At 43.1% G+C, this 17,558-nt stretch overlaps 1 non-coding gene across 1 annotated transcript; it reads right to left on the bottom strand.

Annotated features, from left to right (window-relative positions):
• Positions 1-3,805: 3,805 nt before the first annotated feature.
• Positions 3,806-3,877, bottom strand: TRNAT-UGU (transfer RNA threonine (anticodon UGU)). The gene has a single exon. It is a non-coding gene; the product is annotated as a tRNA-Thr (tRNA).
• Between the last annotated feature and the right edge of the window lie 13,681 nt (positions 3,878-17,558).

Here is a 17,558-nt window from a genome sequence, read left to right as displayed (position 1 = left end):
ATGGGAAATGGTTCACTGTAACTATCACTCTCCACTCAAAAAAAAATTCGGTCCTATTTGCTACAGTTACAGGGTTACAGCTATAGATTAAAATGAAAGAAAAAACGCTATGCTGTTGAAGGGATTAATCTCTAGCTATTTTGATGGGTGACATAATACTCGGTAAATCACACTTTGGACGCGATAGGACTCTCCTCATCAACATAACAATATCCGGAAAAATCAAGAATAATATAAAAGAGATCTTCCATAGCTGAGGGATTTAGTATTGAATCAAAATACTTATCAAGCTAATTTTTTAACATCCTGTTGTAGTTGGCTTCTCTGAGTGGAAGAATATTTGTGTGTGTGTGTGTGTGTGTGTGTGTGTGTGTGTGTGTGTGTGTGTGTGTGTGTGTGTGTGTGTGTGTGTGTGTGTGTGTGTTACCGAGAAAAAAAAAGATACAAAGTTGGCAGTTCGCGGTCAAAGGTTTAATCCACTACGATGGTACCTTTTATATTCCTCTCCGCTGTCATCAAGGTAGAAACCCGTAGCAGTGAAAGGGGTTAATGAAAGCAATATCTACGACTCCTATGCTGAAGGCAAGCATCTGATCGCAACTTCCTTAGCACTGAAAGGGTTGATGAAGGCTGTATCTGACCCCTAAAGTTCCAAAAGTCTCTCCTAGGGCTGAATAAAATCGTCTGACGGTAGTAAAAATGACATTGTCAAGAGGGCATCGTATGGAAGGAATTAAGAGACAGACAGGCAAACGGACAAACAGACAGACGGGGGCAGGAGGTATGATGTTATATTAGGTGTAGTAGCTGTCATACGGGTGCTCATTTGGCGTGTCTTGTCTGGCTAATGGTGTGGTTATCTCTATTATCAAGATTAAGAGCGGACCACTGATAGCAAACAGGGGAGGGGAGGAAGGGGGGAGAGGGATGGAGGAAGGGAGGGACAGAGGGAGAGGGATGGAGGAAGGGAGGGACAGAGGGAGAGGGATGGAGGAAGGGAGGGACAGAGGGAGAGGGATGGAGGAAGGGAGGGACAGAGGGAGAGGGATGGAGGAAGGGAGGGACAGAGGGAGAGGCATGGGTGGAACTTGGGAGGCGACAGAGATGGGAGGAAGAAAATATGTTAAGAAGGGGGGAAAAGGAAGGAATAGGATGGAGATGGAAGAGAAAAGGAGGAGGGGAGAGGGAGAGAAAGTAAGAAAGATGGAAGAATATGAAGATGGGAGGGAATAAAGAGGGAAGTACGGGAGAGGAAGAGTGAGGGGAGAGGAGAGATGATGGGGGTAAGGGGGAGAGGTAAGATTATAAGTTGCTGGAGGCAGCTGTGGGGGAAGAGGGGCAGTAAAGGAGGAGAGAAAGGTAAGGGAGAGTGGGGAAGCAAAGGAGGAGAAGGAGGCAAGAGAGGACAGTGAGGGAGGTATGGGTGGAGGGAGAGACATGAGAGGATGGGAAGGGGTGTGGAGGGAGAGGCAAGGGAGGATGTGGAGGGGTGTGGAGGGAGAGGGAAGGGAGGATGAGGAGGGATGTAAGGGTGGAGGGAGGCAAGGGAGGACAGGGAGGGGGGGTGGTAAGGATGGCGGGGGAGGCAGGGAAGGAAGGTGCTGATATATAGTTCTTCCTCCACTCCACGTCTCACCACCAAGCACATCACGTCTCCTCCACGCCTCTCACCAACACACAGGTATTACCCTATATTTCTGTTCATTTTTCACAATTTTACTCTTAACAGAAAACCCCACTTCTAATAACTTAATTCTATCGCCAACTCTCACGACTTAAATCCTCAGTCCTGTCACCTCATTTTCGTTACATTCACTCTAACAGCTCTCGATTTTAATTAGCTACTGGGGGACCTATCAGAGACGAGGTTGATGACTAGCGTTTCTATCCTCCTCACTAAAAAAGCTTTTCCCGAAGTTAAATAAGATCGTGAGAAAGTACGGTATCAAAACAAATAAAAAACAATCGTTGTAAAGAGATTAATGTATATTCTTGTTACCTCCAGAAAATTATATTCGTAGGAGAGAGAGAGAGAGAGAGAGAGAGAGAGAGAGAGAGAGAGAGAGAACCCATCGCACTGAAAAGGAAATGTACAAATATCGAAACCCTATTAACCTCTTCACTCCGATGACGTATTTTCCTAGTTTATTCTTGCCATCTTGAATTTCGATCTGTGTTATTTTGCTTTTTTTTTTTTTTTTTTTTTTGGAGGGAATAACCTTGCGGACTTCTGGCCTTTGGTTCCTTCTTTCTTGCATCAAAAAAATCTCCAGGCTATTCTATTCACCTACAATGACGTATTTTCGCAGTTTATTCTCCCTACCAACAGGCAGTTTATTCTGAGATATTTTGTCGCACACGTGGAGTTAGATAAAGCCTTCAGTAACCCCTTTAATACGAGAAGCATTTTTTTTTTTTTTTTAAGGATGAACAGAGCGAGGAAAAACAAATTAAATATAAGAAAGAAAATCCATATACCACTTTCTGGAAGTCGTAGAAATAAGCTAAAAATACGTCTTCGAACTGAATCGGTTAAAATTTGATGCGATACTGATAAACATGTGGAAGTTAATCAGGTGGGATGGAATCTCACTTCATTAATTCTGCAGACTGTAAAGGATTATTGACCGTTACTGTACGAAAAAAAGAAAACTGGGTCGCAACACGAAGACAAATAAAGAAAGAGACAAAGAAAGAAAGAATGTAGAAACTGACATCGCAACACAAAAAATATGTAAATAAATAAAAATAAATAAAATAAGGAGGTTCACGGTCGTATTCATAAGAGATCCTAACCAATTTTTCCGACAAACATATCTCCTTAAGTTAATCCTTATCTTTGCCCATTCGTTTTCCCTATTTCCTATTTTAATGTTCTTATTTGTGAAGTTTGGAAAAGTTTTATGAAAGGGGATAATCTTAATTTTTAACGGTCTGGACTATAACTTATATTCTGGAGAGTTGACATGTCTTTGGTGTTGCCAGAGAGAGAGAGAGAGAGAGAGAGAGAGAGAGAGAGAGAGAGAGAGTATATGCCCAAGTTTTGACGATATTTCAAAAGCGTATGAAGATGATACAAGTCTGTCCTTATTGCATTACCGCTGACCACCTTACACTATATATGACATGTAGGCTAATCACAACCAAGAATTACACCTATTCCAAAATTAACCTTAATATATTTTGGTTCTTCGCACTTGAGCTCGCTTAGTAACAAAAAAAAAAAAAAAAAAAAAAAAAAAAAAACAAAGGAACAATTTTTGGCATATACTTTTTGGAGAAAGTACAAGGTTACAGGAGACGAGTAAGGAACCGTCCTAGCGCTCAAGGGCAAGTGTGAGATTAGATACTAGGTAGAGATGAGGCAACAAGATAACGCTAAGATAAAGACGGGTACACTAGAGATTAAGGCATTCATAAATTATTAAGGTTTCAGACAAACGTTACATCTAATATGATGGAAGGAATGGGCGAGAGTGGACTGAGGATGGAATACATGATATAGGACGGGGACAGGAATAGTGACTTAACGAAGGTAACGACAAAAGTAATGAGGAAACAAGATAGGTATAATGGATCAACAAACGCGGTAAAAGTACAACATATATAATTAAGACACTAAAAGACGGAAATTTAACGCGCCAATAAGAGATCTAGATGATGGGAGAAGTTGTATGAGTACAATTAACTAAAAAAACATCGAATTTGGGCAAATGGGAGAAATGGAGTTCCCCCGAGCTAAGCCCTATATTGGACTATATAGCCCCGCTAGGGTTACAGGAGCGAGCTACCACTCCCGGCACGGCAGCCCGGGCGAGGCTCGAACTCGCAATCCCCCGATTACAAGTCCAGCGCGCTACCACTGTGCTACCGCGCCCCCGAGTGTCGAATTTGGGCAGAGTAGCATTAGAATTCAGCACAGGAGTAAGAGTATATGCAGAGCTGGAGTAAATATATAACTGTAGTACAAGTAAAGAGAGAGAGAGAGAGAGAGAGAGAGACGGTATAGGAGAAGCCTTAAAACAGAAGGGAATGAAAGAAAAGCATTCGGGAGCCGAATGCTAATCACCCGCCAGAATATGCTGTTGGCCATGTTACAAGCTACTTACAAGGCAAATGTGAAGAAAATTCGCAAAATTCTACGAAATTCAGTCACCGCGTTTCACAAAAAGCCAATCTACAGTATATTAAAGAAACTAGTTGACCTTTGGCAGACATTTTGGTGACCTTGACTTTGACCCCGTGCCCATTTTCGAAATCGTCCAAGATTTTGGCAATAACTTGATACCCTGAAGGTTTCATGTTGATAATTCAAACTGCTCATGGTATATGATGGTGCTACATGTGGGCAATAAAAACTAGTTGACCTTTAGCAGCCATACTGGTGACCTTGACCTTGACCCTGAGTCCCCATTTCGAACTCGCCCAAGATTTTGGCCATATCTTGATACCCTGAAGGTTTCATGTTGATAGCTCCAGCCGTTCAAAAGATATGATGGTGCTACAGGCGGCCGATAAAAACTAGTTGACCTTTGGCAGCCATTCTGGTGACCTCGACCTTGACCCAGAGTGCCCATTTTCGAACTCGGACAAGATTTTGGCCATATTTTGATATCCTGAAGGTTTCATGTTGATAGCTCAAGCCGTTCATGAGATATAATGGTAACAGCTACACAGACAATGGTAAAACACACACACACAAACACACACACACACACACACACACACACACACACACACACACACACACACAGAGGCAGGCAAAAACATTATCGCTGCGCCTTTTAAAGGCGGGCGATAACAACATACAATACTAGGTTTATCTTACTATCAGGCACTCGAGTTTGTAGTTCTGCTGATATTCCTAGAATTAATGAAAATTTTGGTGGATACTGTAGATGCAGATACACTGAATTAATACGTACTGTATATTTGATGTAATGATGTAGATTTATCTCATCTTTAAGCGGGAAAAGAGGTCTGGATGATGATGATGATGATGATGATGATGATGATGATGATGATAATAATAATAATAATAATAATAATAATAATAATAATAATAATAACAGAACTGTACCTCTTTGCAGTCCGCCAAGATGAAGTGGATGTTCCCGCTGCTGACACTGGTCTTCTTCAATGCCGCTCTGGTCACCCTGGCAGTCGATGTCCAGACCCCTGAAGAAGGTAACTCATTTTAGCGGCTTAAGTTCACACCACGCAGTCTTCCATTGCATTCTGGCTATTCAGCTTTAGGGAGGCTTTAGTTAAATAACCGCAGTTAACCCAGTATTGACAAATGATGTCTTTCCCAGTTTGTGATACCGTCAAGTAGTTTCACGAATAATACGGATTATTACAGCATCGCTTAGAAGTGGCTAACCCCTTCACCTCGTAACGTATTTAGTTTTTCATCTATCACGATTATACATCAAATGAGTTGATGGTGGACTCCACCTACCACGAATACTGTACAGTACATAAGTCATTACAGTTTCCCTTCGGATACCACGCTAATTAAACAGTTACAAAAGATGAATCAATACAAGCAGTTAGATACTGATATATCTGAATCATACCGCTGGAAATTTGGGCATTGGAGCGATTACATCCGCGTTATAGTTCCCAGGAGGTGATGTAATCACATATTCCCAAAGCGTCAGAGAAAACGGAGTAGGAGGCAAATGCTTCAGAACCTAACCAAACCATCAGACTCTGACTTCAGAGTTAGCTGATTCAGTGTCAGTCATATATACTGTACTGTAGGTTGTTACAATAAAGATTAATGTTTATACCAAGACAGTACTTATACGCCATATATAATTGGTACTGAACTTAGAAAACAACTACTTTATTGCTACAGCTGAGGAGAATAGTTCTCTCCTACACTAAGATAAATAAATAAAAAGGCAGCGACGAGTACAATCAATAGTCTAAGTATAGTAATGGCAAAGAATATAAAGCAAAACTACATTATATGATGATATGATAGTCCCACCAAACCCTTGCACGATCTCCCAGAGAATTGTTACGACAGAAAATGGCTAGTTTGAACGATAACTGGCAATTTTAACTGTAGTTGCCCCACACTTTTTTACACCAGCGCTTGCGGGGTGAGATTTACCCAAAATTATATCCATACTACGTTCTCGTGGTGAGGGGGTTGAAAGCCGGGAACAGAGTTGAACCGACACAGGCTTCGTACTATCACCACCACGTAGATTCCAGTGTCACCACCACCACCACATAAACTATACGTTATCACCACCACATAACTATTGATTATCAGTACCACTACATAAACTATGCATTATCAGTAGCCTACACCACCACCATCACAAAGAATGTACAATACCACCACCACATAGACCCAACAATAGATCACAATATCACCATCACAGAAGATTCACATCATAACCACCAAAAAAAATAATAATAATAATCAGCAACATCACCACCATAACCACGACCACCACCTCCACAAGATCACCACCACTATCACCACACATTCCACAATATCACCACCACTACTACGTTGACTCCGCATTATCACCACCACCATGTAGATGCCACATTATCACCACCACTCAGACACCACTACATCATCATCACTATCATCACATAGTGAAATGCCCACCACGACAAAACACCATGAGAGGGATGTCGCGACACCTACCCAAGGGGTAAACCACGAAGAGGCACTTAGGGCGCGCGTAAGTCCCAGACAGGACGGGCCAATGTCCCTTACTACCTTGCGCCCCTCTTTCCCTCAATGGACCCGACGAGAACTACACTGGCTGGCGCACTACTCTCCAGCCGGACCAGCCCTCGCCAGGATCGGGGTGGGGATGATATCTCAGTCCCAGACAGCACCCGAGTGACGGCCACTAGCAGCACTAGGCAAGAGACGGCCACTAGCCGCTCAACAGCTGCATCCCCCCCTCTGCAGAAACCAGTGACGGCCACTAAGCGGACTAGGGGAGAGAAGGCCACCGCCCACTCTCCTTCTGCAGCTGCCTCCGGGAGTTGGAGCTCAGTGACAGCCACAAGCTGCACCAGCAGGCAGGTTACAGCCACTAGCCGCATCTCATCTGCCGTCCCCTCCCCTCACAGGACCTCGGTGATGGCCACTAGCCACACCTGTGAGCGAGTGATGGCCACTAGCCACACCCAGCCCACAGTCCATTCGGGGAACGAGGCCCCGGCGACAGCCACTTGCTGCGTGTCAGAGGACAAGTGACAGCCACTAGCCACACCTCGCCCAATAGGACTCCGGTGACGGCCGCTAGCCACACCAGTGGACAGGTGATGGCCACTAGCCGCATCTCGCCCTCAGTCCTGTCAGGAAGTCGGGCCCAGGTGACAGCCATTAGCCACACCAGCAGGAAAGGGACAGCCACTGGCCGCCCTACCCCTGCTGCCCTTGGGACCTCGGCGATGGCCACTAGCCGCGCCAGGGAGAGCACAGACACCATTCGTCTCTCACCCCCTGTGACTTCCCCTCCGAAGGACGTCCCTTGCTTGGCCCACCCCTTCTGTGGCCGAGCGGGACATCCCTCCTGTTTCCCCTACAGAGGCAGCCCCCAGGAGGAGCTACACCTGGAAGAGGTCTGGCAAGGCCCCATCGTGACCCCAGAGGTTCCAGCAGTGCAGCCGGCGCCCAGGCAAGACCACCTGCTGTCGGACTTCCGAAGGAGAGGACGCCACAGACCACCCCTGATAGCAACCCAATCCAAGGGAGAACGCAGTCCCCGGACTCCCCGAGGCGTCCCCAGGATCCCCGGGTGTGACCTCCCCAGCCCCATTGGATGACGGCCTCCTCCCCAGAGTGGGCACAGACAAGCACGCCTACTCTCACTGTTCGGTCCCAGCCCTAAAGACTGAACTCCCCACAGAGGCCCCACTAGAGAAGGGCCCGTCTTCACACCACCCAGCAGCCCATTCCAGACAACACGGCCCCCGAGAGTAGTTCCGTGCCCTCTAAGGGAAGGCACACCTGACGGGACCCCTCCCACACCTGGCCGACACCTACAGGCAGCCCAAGACTTCAGCAGCCCCGTCAGAGTCCTCCGGTCCAGACAGTAGGCTACCTCCGAACCTCTATAGTGTATTGTGACCAAATTGTATTCACATTGTATTCAGTGGTGTACGAATATAAGATAATACACGTGTAAGGTTGGTTGACCAAAGTTTTCATGCCCTTTTCCTCTCGTAGTGTATTCTAGTTCCGATCTCGAAAGAGAACCCAGGCTCAATAGCTGGTGTTCTTAATATGAGAAGTCGACCTAAAAACACCTAGCAAAACATATAGACTCTGCAATATCACAACCACCACCACCATCACAGATCCTACAATAACACCACCACACATTCTCCATAATACCAAAAACTCCACAGCACAAGCACTACCACAAAAAAAAAAAAAAAAAAAAAAAAAGCAATATCACCACCACAACCACCATCACAGACGTCGCAATACCACCATCACATAGACCCTACATCCTCAGCCCCACCACAAAGATTTCACACACCTTTATAACTTCCAGATCCAGTGACGATAGACGTAGAGCGACTGGACGAACGGGGGTATATTGAGGGCTTGGTAGAAAAAAAGCTTAAGCAGCTGCTGCTCAAATACGAGGGATTACATATACCTACCGCACCCCCCTTCAACATCACACAAGGGGACAGAATCGAGTGAGTATTGACCTTTTTTCATGTGAGGATTGTCTGTGTTCCATTTTTTTTATCAATGAGGACTAGCTGTTCTTATTCATTATCATAAGGATTGTCTTTTTTTTTAGTGAGTTTTTTTTTTTTTCTGAGTGTGGATTGTCTGTTTATTACTTTTGAGTGAGGATTGTCTGTTGTTACGAGCCAGGATTGTCTTATTTGGGGGGTGATTTTTTTTTTTTCCTTACTTTTTTGTGAGGATTTTTTTTTTTTTTAAGGATTGTCTGTTGCTGTTTTTGAGTAAGGATTCTGTTCTTACATTTTCATGTGAAGATTGTTTGTGTTGTTTTTTCGAGTGACTATTGTCTGTTCTTTTTCAAGTGGGGACTGTTCTACATGTATTTTTCGAGTGAGACTGCTTTTTTTAGGGAGGGGAGGGAGGATCGTCTATATTCTAACCAAATTTTTCTCCATGAGAAAATGATTTTTCGAGTGAGGATCATGTTCTTACTCTATTTGTTCTATAAGTTAGGGTTCTGTGCTCTTACCAATTTTTTCTTTGTGAGAATTTCTTTTTTTTTTACTGAGGGTCGCATGTGTGCCTTACCTATTTTTTTCATCAAGTGAGAACAACGGAAGGAATAATGAACCAGCACCAAGCCATAATATGGCTACAAGACACTATAGGAGGCCAAAGAAACACGGAAATATCAGAAGCGGGGTAGGACAGAAGAGGACAGTAAGGAGAGAAAGACTGGAAACAAAACTGCCCTTTTCGTCACCCCATACAACAAGCAGGATTACTGGGAAGGTATTCTTTCCCCCACTTCCCCAGAGGGGAATCAAGTGAGAAGTATCCATGTTCTTATTTACGAACGAAGATTGTCTGTGTTTTTATCTGTTCTTTGAGAGGATTATCTGTCTGTCTGTCTTCTCTATTTGTCAGTGTTTCATAACTATTTGTCCTTTGAGTGAAAATTGCCTGTATTTCTTACCCTATTTTTTTTAAGTGAGGATTGTTTTGTTCTTATTTTGCTTGAGGACTGTTTTTCATACCTATCTGTTCTTTGACTAAGGATTGTGTTCTTATCCACTTGTTCTTTGACTGATGATCATCTGTTCTTATCTTATTTGTTTGTTGACTAAGGCTCATCTATGTTCTTTCCTTATTTGTTCTTCAAGTGAGAACTGTCTGTGTACTTATCTATTCTTTCAGCAAGTAAGAATAGTCCATGTTTTTCATGTTTGTTCTTTGAGTGAGGACTGCCTGTGTTCTGACGTATTTTTCTCAACTTGCTTTATTTCTGGACTAAGTCAAGCTTCTCACGTTGTATCCTCTATTATAATTTTATCATACATTTCTTTAGATTTATTTTTATATTTCATTTTTTGACACATCTTCATTTGGCAGCCAGTTCCAAGAGTCAAATACTCTAACAGAAAAGCTCTTCTTCCTTACATCTTTATGAACCCATACTTTATGCAACTTCACATGTGTCCTCTTGACGCCCTGTTTGCAGGTCTAGCTGTTCCCTCTTCAGTAAAAAAATTGTTCTCCTTATATACTATTTGTTTGTTTTTCAGAGCTTCAATATTCTCTTCTCTGTTGTACATTATTCTTTTGTCTGCTATGCTTTGAAGTTTATGTTTTATATTCAATTTAGTCTTCATACAGTAAAAAACAAAAATCAGGTTCTTCAACACTTTTTACCCCCACAGACTTACTCCATATTATTTTCTGCATCTTTTCTGATTTACGTATACTTGTTCTGAGCTTCTTTTGGAATACCTCTCACTTCCTTGAAGCCATTCCTCATCCCTCTCATCCCCTTACATCCACTCTCCATCCCTCATTTTCACTCCTCATCACCCTCACTCTCTCACTTCCACTCCCCATCTCTCCTGTCTCTCCCACATCCACTCCCCATCCCTCTGACCTCCTCTCACTTCCACTCCCCATTTCTTACACTCTCTCACTTCCACTCCCTGCCCCTCACTGTCATTTCCACTTCCTACCCCTCTCTCACTCCCTCACTTCCACTCCCCCCCCTTCCAACTCCCTTACATCCACTCTCCATTCCTCCCACTGTCTGGCCTTCATGCACTCACAGTCACTCTCCCCTCAAGCATACTCCTGAGCCTGACTGACATCAACCTGCACGGGATCAGTAACATCACGGTGCTGGAGTTCAGCCATGAGGGAAATAGAACGGCGGATTCCCAGACTGTCCAGGTGGTGTTCCCCTATGTCTATGTGGATGTTGGAGTGTACAACGCTGCAGGGAAAGCCATCAGTTTGCCTTTCAACGGGGAAGGACCCATGAGGTGTGGATGGGCTGTACTGATAGATAAGATACTGTATATGAACAGGCAGGGAAATTAATGGACTAATAGGTAAAAGTGTGTAAATTATAATACTAATTAACTTCAAGAGGTAATTCTGTGCTGATTTTCGGTTTTATATATGTTAAATGAACATGGGCTCAATTCTCAACTGTTACAGAACTACAGTTACTGAATACCTTATGAGTGAATTATGAGGAAGACCATTTGGCCCATAAGGCTGTTACTAACTGTCGTTCATAACATCTGAGGATTGGATCCACGTAAGGGTAACATCAGTATCTCCTACAAATTGTCCTACATTGTCCCAGGACACCCTGGGGATAAATATCTCTAGCTTAAAAAAAATAAATAATCTTTGCAGGTTAGTGAGAGAGAGAGAGAGAGAGAGAGAGAGAGAGAGAGAAATATCAGCATACAAGGATGCTGTAAGCGACAGGGCAAAGGTGCAGGAGCTCCAGACCATTTGAGCCTTACCTGTACACATTCCTGGATAAGCGTATTCCTTTCTCCCCCAGGATCGCCCTCCATGGTTTCTGGGGCAAATTACAGTTTGAGTGGGAGAGTTACACAAGTCTACTCATAGAGAGTTGCGCTGCGGAGAACACCACCAAGTTCGACCTGGATCTGAAGCGATTGGAGGTGAGACATTGTAAAATGTGTGTGTGTGATGCATGTATTACTTTTTTCTGGATATTACCTAACCCTTATAATACTGGGAATATGGTTATGACTGTGAACATGATGGTGGTGGTGATGATAATGATAATGATGAGAATATGTTGATGATGATAATGATAATAAGGCTGCTGATGATCATTATAATAATACTGTACTTCTCTCTCTTTCTCTCTCTCAGGTACAGTTTGACAACCTAAACAAAGGAACAGACCAAGGCCAACTAGTCAATATCGTCCTCTCCTCCTTCGGTAATGATATAGTGGACTACCTGGAGCTCCTCTTAACTACGTCCCTCCATTCGGTGGCCGACAGTACTTTCATTCATCTGATCAACAACGCTTTAAACTGCGTACACACAGAGGAAAGCCCAGTGAAACCCTCTGATGTTAAAAATTTGGTTTGGGATCTTTTGAGGGCACTCATTAAGCCACTGCATATCAAGGTGTAGCATGGGAGAATACAGAGATGGGATGTTAGTTGGTGCTTTGGGATAGTGGTGTGTGTGTGTGTGTGTGTGTGTGTGTGTGTGTGTGTGTGTGTGTGTGTGTGTGTGTGTGTGTGTGTGTGTGTGTGTGTGTGTGTGTGTGTGTGTGTGTGTGTGTGTGTGTGTGTGTGTGTGTGTGTGTGTGTGTGTGTGTGTGTGTGTGTGTGTGTGTGTGTGTGTGTGTGTGTGTGTGTGTGTGTGTGTGTGTGTGTGTGTGTGTGTGTGTGTGTGTGTGTGTGTGTGTGTGTGTGTGTGTGTGTGTGTGTGTGTGTGTGTGTGTGTGTGTGTGTGTGTGTGTGTGTGTGTGTGTGTGTGTGTGTGTGTGTGTGTGTGTGTGTGTGTGTGTGTGTGTGTGTGTGTGTGTGTGTGTGTGTGTGTGTGTGTGTGTGTGTGTGTGTGTGTGTGTGTGTGTGTGTGTGTGTGTGTGTGTGTGTGTGTGTGTGTGTGTGTGTGTGTGTGTGTGTGTGTGTGTGTGTGTGTGTGTGTGTGTGTGTGTGTGTGTGTGTGTGTGTGTGTGTGTGTGTGTGTGTGTGTGTGTGTGTGTGTGTGTGTGTGTGTGTGTGTGTGTGTGTGTGTGTGTGTGTGTGTGTGTGTGTGTGTGTGTGTGTGTGTGTGTGTGTGTGTGTGTGTGTGTGTGTGTGTGTGTGTGTGTGTGTGTGTGTGTGTGTGTGTGTGTGTGTGTGTGTGTGTGTGTGTGTGTGTGTGTGTGTGTGTGTGTGTGTGTGTGTGTGTGTGTGTGTGTGTGAGAGAGAGAGAGAGAGAGAGAGAGAGAGAGAGAGAGAGAGAGAGAGAATTACAGTACATAAATACTTAGTCAAACACTTGTCAAACACATAAGAAAGAAGACAGTAAGTAAGGCTAAAGTTGCCACAACTTCACTTGAGTCACCAGTAAAAAAAAAAAAAAAAGAAAAGGGAGGTGGGGGGGGGGCATTACAGGTGTTAGTTCACGCATAAAATTTCAGACATATTACAGTACACTGAATTGTGTGTTACTAAACTGTATTACTGAACTACTGCTGATTTTACAAAAAATAGTAGTATTACAGTAGTAACTTTAGTCTTGCTTTCATTACAGCAAAGTAGAATAGCAGTGTTGAAAATACTGCCAGCAAATGATGTTGAGTTCAGTGCAAACACTCATTCCTCCTTCTGGCATACTTTTCCACACTGTATGCTCTCTCCTCTGACCCCTCCTTCCTTTCAATTTGGAGATAGCATCACAACAATTTTGGCCTTAATGATAGTGGTATGTGAAACCAAGATACTGTACATATTCATTCCTTTCTATCTGGCTAAGCAATTCAGTGCACCAGAGTGTGAGCATCTGAGTGCACATGTATTCAGTTTAACGATTTAAGAATTAACTTAGAGATATAAATAAATATTGCTATGTAAGGAATAGTTACTCACTTTCGCATCCCCAAATACAGCATACACAACTTATATCCCAATCTTGCCCCATCCTTACATGGGAAAAAATATCATAATGATGACTGAACTGGTTTACAAATGTTGAGAGGATGGATCTGGGAAGGTGGGTGAGTGGGTCGACAGAGGGATACCACGAAACACATGAGACGAAGTGGTGTGTGCTCTCTTAGGTCTTGGGATATTTCTAAAGAATTGGTGCAAAACAGAGCAAGGTAAAGGTGTACTATCAGGTGAACCCACCCAACCCTTTTTATCAGAATAACGGATCTAAAACCTAAAATGAAAATGACAACACCAATGATAGCAATGATGACAGCAACACTGACAATAATGACTGACAGTGATGAGAGATCTATATAATATACTATAGCCACGGCGCATGACTCCGAAGTTGTTATTATCGTGCCCTGGCAACCTTCCATTCAAAAGTGAATCTGATTCTGCGTATGAGACGCATGTGATTCGTGTATAATATGTTCGTGTATAATAATATCCATGTATAATCATATATTATTCGTGCATAATATGAAACGAAATCAGACGCACTTTTGAATGGTGAGTTGCCAAGGTACGATATTGACACCCTCAAAGTCATGCGCCACGACTTTAGTTAATTCTAAAAACCACTAGGTAAAGCCAGAAATCCACAGTATATTGAATGTGCTCTCTGAGGGTACAATCATTGCTCACCCATATTCACAAATCTCTCAGTTATTCTTTGTCCTCTGTTTTTTTCATCTCCCACTTTACTTTCATTTTGTTTTAGTTTATTTCTTCTATATTTAAGAAGGTAACTAACATTAATCACTATAACAGGTGAATATTTTTTCAGCAAAAACAAAACCAGAGATAATGCAACTGAGGACAGTTGAAAATACCACTAGAACAAACAAAAATTAACCACACACAACTGCAGAAAGCATAGAATTGATGTCCATCTACTGTACTAGGGCCACTAAGGCCAAAAATTTTTGCCAAGTCCCAATTTTCTCATAGACCATGACATGCAATCACAAAATTTTTTATCCATGTCGCTATTTCAGTTATAGATGAGAACAGGCTTCAGATGACCCCAATAGCTGGATATAGACCTACTGCCCTTGAACCCAGACCCTGCCATCAAGATGAGATTAGGACTGTGGAGGAAATAACTTAACAACACTAGGACTAAGGAGGTTTAGCTTGGACTTTGCTGGAAGGACACAAGTCAAGAGTGAGAGGAGTGGACATGAGTTACCTGAGAGGAGTGTGTGGAGTTATGTAGTGACAAGGACAAGCAGATGAGAAAGTCTGGAAGCACTGTGGTGTTGATGTGGATGTGCTGGGAAAAGTTGCAAGTACCCTGAAACAGTTAGGAAATGTGGAGAGAATGGAGAGAGAAATAACAAGAGTGTATGTAAGTGAATTGGAGTGGGAGTTCATGATAAGGTGGAGGAACAAGGTAGCATGGAGACAATTTGTTCGAGGTCACATCATCATCATCCAACCCATTGTTGCCCCATGAGGAGCGTATAAGCCCGGGGTTAAGCAAGCTGCTCCTGACATTTAAGATGAGAATGACCAGCTTCACTCATTCCTGGGTGGCATTATGGTAATAAACCCCAACCACCCCTTGGATATAAACCTGCACAGGCTCAATCTGGCTGGAGTGCCTTAATTGCCCATTAAACCACAAAGTGCCATAATCTGGTTATATGGTTACCATCCAGCACAGTAAATGATTTCCTGGTGTACAGGAAACCATTCGGCTTGTCACTCAGTGTAGAGTCACCCGCAGACAGAATGAAAAGGAAAGAAAGAAGGAAAGAAAGACAGAAGAGGAAGAATGGAAAGAAGGAAGAGAGAAATGAGCAGTCACCTAAGAGCAGCACTACACTGAGTGAGTGGATGGTGAGCACCCCTATCTATCACTATGTTCAAAGTCACCTGCTCCAGAATTGGGCAATTGGTGAAAGATATAAAGTTATACAGACAGAAGTCATATGAGGTAGTACTACTTTCAAGCAACTCTGAACTTAGTGAGCTCCAAATATTTTCTTGTAGCCAAGGAAACGATTTCCTATGATAACCAAATGGATGCCTGGCAGTCTGGCAGGTTAAAGCTCTCCAACTGACTGTTGTCCATAAGGAGGTGCTTGGAGTTTATTACTCACATAATGTCATTCAAGGAGAAAATGACTGGTCACCCTTGCTTTACATGTTGCCCTGGACCGTACACTCCTTATGGGACAATGGGGGAAGGGATGACAGATGGATGGATGGACAAATGTTTGGTGATAAAACTACTGAAACTCTTGCTGAAGTCTTTATTACACTGTATAACTGATCACAGTCTGACAGAATATCTACAATACTGATAACTACAGTTGAAAAATAAGCCAAACATCACCATAAGAATTGCATCCAAATTTTGTTTGTCTGTATGCAGTAATTCTAAAGGACTACCAATTCTGCAGGCTCTACCTGATATGTAATGCCTACTAGTTCAAGAATTATAAGGTTGAGGTTGGCTATGTGTATGTGAAAAATTGCCAAGTGAGACAGAAGGTATAACCATGACCAATGTGAATACACAAGTGAAAATTAGAGAAATGGACTTACTACTCCTCACCCTGCCCTAGGGTGAGAAAGGATGATGATGATGATGATGATGATGATGATGATGATGATGAAGAGGACTTCACTAAGTGGGCATGGCTACTTGTGCAAATATTACAGATGACATAAGCAGAATGGGTAGAGGAGTGCTTGAGGCACCAGTGGCAGAACATAGCAAAACTCAGGCTCAGTCAAGCCAAGCATGAGTAAACTTAGAGACCCACTGCAGCAAAGTTTAAAGTTATCTGGTGGAAGGCAAGACGGACACTTAATATGGCATGCTAGAAACAAAACTGTCATAGTGAGAGACTAGTAAACAGTTTATAATTTAAACCGACAGACAAACGAGCCAGATCATCGATTGTATCATAACTTTCATAAAGGCCCCAACATACTTGTATGCCACGGTTTTGGTCACCTAATGGCAGATCTCCATGCTGCTCAGTCTCTGGCAGCCTTCCTCATTAGTGCTCATCCATGACGGCACACTCTCATTATTGGTAACATGTTTAACTAAAATACAATTACCATGCATGCATTTTTCGCTTCTTGATTAAAATGACTACATCATCCACGTTACCACAGTTACTTTCCCTTGGTAATATCCTAGGTACTCAATTTATCTACCAAACCACAAAGGGAAGATGGACACCTGAGCCAAGAGATGTCAGCTGCCCGCACCAGGATTTGAACCCTGGCACTAATGGGCCAACAACTTTGCGGTTTGCACTGATAATCACTCTGCCATCATAGCTAAAAGGTAGGAAGAAGGGAAATAAAGGCAGGTGAACAGGCAGGAGAGCAGAATGCAGGTTGTTTCCTGGTACTGCATAATGATAGGTAGGTAGACAGATACATAGGTAGGTAGGTGCTAGGCAGACAGGCAGGCAGATGACTGTAACAAGGATGAGGATGATGCAAGCACAGGAAAAACAGATGGCAACAGGAGGAGAAAGACATAATCACAAGAGTAGGTAAAAAAAGAAGAAAATTAATGAAGAAGCTACACATATGACAAGAAGGACTCTGGTAGAGCAAGAACGGCCAGGGAAAGAAAGAGAAGTCAAACTAAGCACATACACGAGACAGTTTAATAAACCACAAATTTCGCTGAATGGCATGCATATGTAATAATATTAGTCAAGCAAAAAAAGTGGATTACTGTATTTTTTAGGATGGTCTAAAAAAAGAAAATAGTCTTTGGTTTAGTTAAAGCTGTGTCTAGGTCAAAGCTTCAGTAAGCCCCTCACTACTAGGTTTTTCTCCTAAGGTGATGAAAACAATCTGACAATAGCAGCAACTAAATAAACAACTTATCAGTGCACTGAAGGGCTTAATGGAGTTTG

This window comes from Coenobita brevimanus, chromosome 91 (genome assembly GCF_032717465.1).
Source record: "Coenobita brevimanus isolate Jiangsu-jjx chromosome 91, ASM3271746v2, whole genome shotgun sequence".
NCBI classification, from domain to species: Eukaryota; Metazoa; Arthropoda; class Malacostraca; order Decapoda; family Coenobitidae; genus Coenobita; species Coenobita brevimanus.
Note: the sequence above shows the minus strand (reverse complement) of the source record. Positions and strands in the feature narration are given on the sequence as shown.